Source organism: Meleagris gallopavo, chromosome 9, assembly GCF_000146605.3.
Source record: "Meleagris gallopavo isolate NT-WF06-2002-E0010 breed Aviagen turkey brand Nicholas breeding stock chromosome 9, Turkey_5.1, whole genome shotgun sequence".
NCBI classification, from domain to species: Eukaryota; Metazoa; Chordata; class Aves; order Galliformes; family Phasianidae; genus Meleagris; species Meleagris gallopavo.
In genome coordinates, this window is record NC_015019.2 from 12,838,804 (window position 1) to 12,842,083 (window position 3,280).

At 46.5% G+C, this 3,280-nt stretch overlaps 1 protein-coding gene across 2 annotated transcripts in view; it reads left to right on the forward strand.

Annotated features, from left to right (window-relative positions):
* Window positions 1-14: 14 nt before the first annotated feature.
* Window positions 15-3,280, forward strand: part of AMOT (angiomotin) — a 47,582-nt gene continuing 44,316 nt past the window's right edge. For both annotated transcript variants that reach the window (XM_010715365.2, XM_019618267.1), the window contains exon 1: window positions 15-514. The gene's annotated coding sequence lies outside the window, so the exon portion shown is untranslated. The remainder of the gene's footprint in view (window positions 515-3,280) is intronic.

Below are 3,280 nucleotides of genomic sequence, written 5' to 3' on the forward strand. Positions count from 1 at the left end.
CTGTCCTGCTCGCTCGTTCCGCCCTTCTCGAGGCGCCGAGGGCTGCGCGCGCGGCCCGGCCGGCTGCGTCGGAGCGCTGCCCTCCGTCCCGGTCGCCCGTCTGTGAGCGCGTTCGTTTTCAATAAAAAGAAAAGTCGAACCGCGGATCCGCCTCCCATCGCGTCCTAGCCCCTGCGGAGCCCGGTACATTTGTGCCGCTAAAATAGTTTGCTTCCATCTCCGGTTTTATTGACACTGAGGATGAAGAAGGATTTGCAAGCAAAAGCGCCTTGAAGCCAGCATCATTCGGAGAGAGCCCTGCAGCTCACCCGTTGGGTCTCGAATTCCACCCTTTGCTCCTGCTGAATCCACTGCTCTGCCCTTTACTCTCCAGGGTAAAAAACCAAACAGCAACAAAAACCCGAGGAAAAGAATACCTTTGGTAGCAGGGCAGCTTTGTGTGGCCACCCCGGTGAGCTCCAAGTGTCCAGTTTCTGAAAAGAAGAAAATCCTTTTGTCTTCAGCAGACCAGTAGGTAAGAGACGCACTCATGGCACAGGGATGCAGCCAGAGCCGAGAGACAGGCCGGCTGTGTGGGCTTTGGGCAATTGTTTCTCTCCTGCAAAGACTGCTCTTCATTGTGCAAACCGACACAAAAAATACGCTTATCATATCACCACTGTCACTAAATATTAGCTAAAATTAATAGTTGTGTGCTTGTGTGTAATCAGAGAAGCAAAATTTTTTGGACGGTACTGAAGTGGGTCTGTGTCAGCCACGTTTCTTGTGGCTTTCTTTACAGAAATCACTGTTGTGCTTGTTGTAATCCACGTGTCCAGGCTGTCGTTGCTCGTGGTGCTCTGCAGAGAATCATGTACGTTGATGTATGCATGCATGCGAGTAGGGCTGCTGCCATCAGTTGGGATTTCTCATTCCATGCTGGAGCTTGTTTTCCTTTAAGTGCCTTATTCCTTGTGCCACAAGGTGTGGAAGTGTTGAGCCTGTAATTAAGGTGTATCCACATCTTATCAGCCTATTGGACATGGCTGGTAACGAGCTTGGCACTGTACAGAGTGAACGTGAAGATATTTTCTTTGTTTTTTGTGTTTTTCAAGTAAGGCTGAAAGCGCAGCAGGGACATGTGCACATAATAACTGGAAGGAGGCCCAGTTTGTGCAGGGAAACATGTTTTGGAGCATACTTCTTTCTCTAGGGGCCAAGTGCTGGATGTGTGCTGTTTTACAAGTGGAAATACCGCTGTGAGTTTCTGATCCTTCTTTCTTCCCCAGCTCTGTCTCTGTCCCCACTTCCCCTAGGCCAGAGTTCCATTGCTGCCAGGCTTTTGTGCAAGGGAAGAACCTGTGGAATTCATGTGGCTCATAGTCGGACTCCTCCTTTGCAGGGAGGATTGTATTGTTCCCCGTGGAAGCATGCAGCATCCCCCAGCGGGAGGATCTGGCTGTTTATATAGTGAAACCAGCCTTGACATCATGCTCTTCCCCACTGCGTGGGTTGTTCCTGTCGATGATACAGGAAATGCTAAATATTGGTCTGCTCTGCTCCCTGTTCCTCTTTTTTTTCCTCTCCTCCTTAGGAACTTAGGTGGAAAAAGAGAGTGGAAAAGGTTTGCTGTTCTCCTTGCGAGGGAGGGCAGAAGCTGACAGACCCTCAGAACTCAGGTGTAAAAGCTTGCCTGGGGCAGGTATCCATCAAAGGATAGGACACAGGTTTTGGCTACTGTCTCACTGTTTTCTGCCAGCCTGACTTCTTCTGGTGACCAGGTCTCTCTACCAAACCACAGGTGGGATCACAAGAACTATTTTCTCAAGCTTATGCTGTGGCTACATGAGTGATGGCAACACTGCATTGGTTGTTCAGGACTGATAGAAAAAGATGAACTTTACCGCTGGGCCCATGACCCTTTTAAATCTTTGGGTCGGATTTGGACTGGGGCTCTCTCATTGCTGTTTCTAGCAGTGGGTTGGTTCATAGCTAACTCTGGAAAAACTAGTCTTGTGATAGAAGTCAGGGTTGGGGGTTCATCCAGAGTGCTTGATCTCCCTCTTTTTCTCCAAGACTCTTAGTTGCAACAGAACCTCTATCCTTAAAACATTAATGGGAACCTCAAACACAATGCAGAATGATTTCTTTTTGCTGACCTTGAGCAAAGGAAAGGATTCCCATGAGGAGAGAAGGAGGAGCCTGGTCTCCCTGAACTCGCTGTTACTGCGCTATGAGCAGGCAGCAGGGGCCATCCAGTGGGATGTGGGGCTGTGGATTCCTTTGGCAGTGCCAAGACCTCATCATTTTGGTATTGTTTGCATGAAGCATATTTGAGTTGTGGTGGCTGGTTAATGTACTGATACCATGGTCATTATTCTACCTGCTTGTGGTGATGCACGACATCGGATTGTGCCATAAACTTTGAGGAATCAGAGTATTGCTCTTTTGCAAAGCATATTTGAGTGACTCTGGACTAATGCGTGGCCCGCTTTGCAGTGCAGAGTGCCGCAGATGCACCACGAGGTTTTCATATGCCTGTAATACGAATGTATAAAAATTCCCTCCGGTCTGTAATGCAGCTCAAAGGGCAGCTGATTTAGATGTGCTTGAGTGTTAAGGTCAGGAGATCACATTCCACAGGTTACTAGATGAAAGTGTTTGAAGAGAGTATAGCATAAATATTTGATTCATATAGAAGGGATTGGTGCAAATCCTTTTGTTCCTTCTCGAAAGATATTCTGTAGGCAAGGCCCTGGTAGGGGAAAAAAGAACTGACAAAAGCGTGCAACTTCTTTGTGCTGGAGGAAGTAGGACAGAAACAGTGCATTGTTGAATTCCACAAAAATTCTTCTCTTGGGATACTCCATCTTCAGTAACAGCTAAGAGAACTAATGTTTTTAAATGTGAAATGACTCAGAATGCATGAGCTCTTGAAGTTGGGTTTAACATTGTATGCAAACATTGCCAGCTGGTGGGGATCTTTCTGGATAAATAAGAGCTGTATTTGTACAAGAAGACTTGAATGATATATTTCAGATGCGTCCTCATTAGCATAAGCCATTCACTTTGTAAAAGTGCAGCAAGAATCTCAGAAGTGTAGATAACTTAATAGTCCTCTTGTTCTCTTTCTCCTGTGCACCAGCAGTCCGACTGCTCTTTTGGTTTATTTAGAAGTGAGGTTGCACTGCCTTACTGCTGAGTTTTCTGAACCATGACAATGAAATTGAGAATCTGCAATCCCTATGTTCTCCAAACATAAACCTTTCTCCTTCTTTTATCTTTTTTTCTTTTTTCTTTT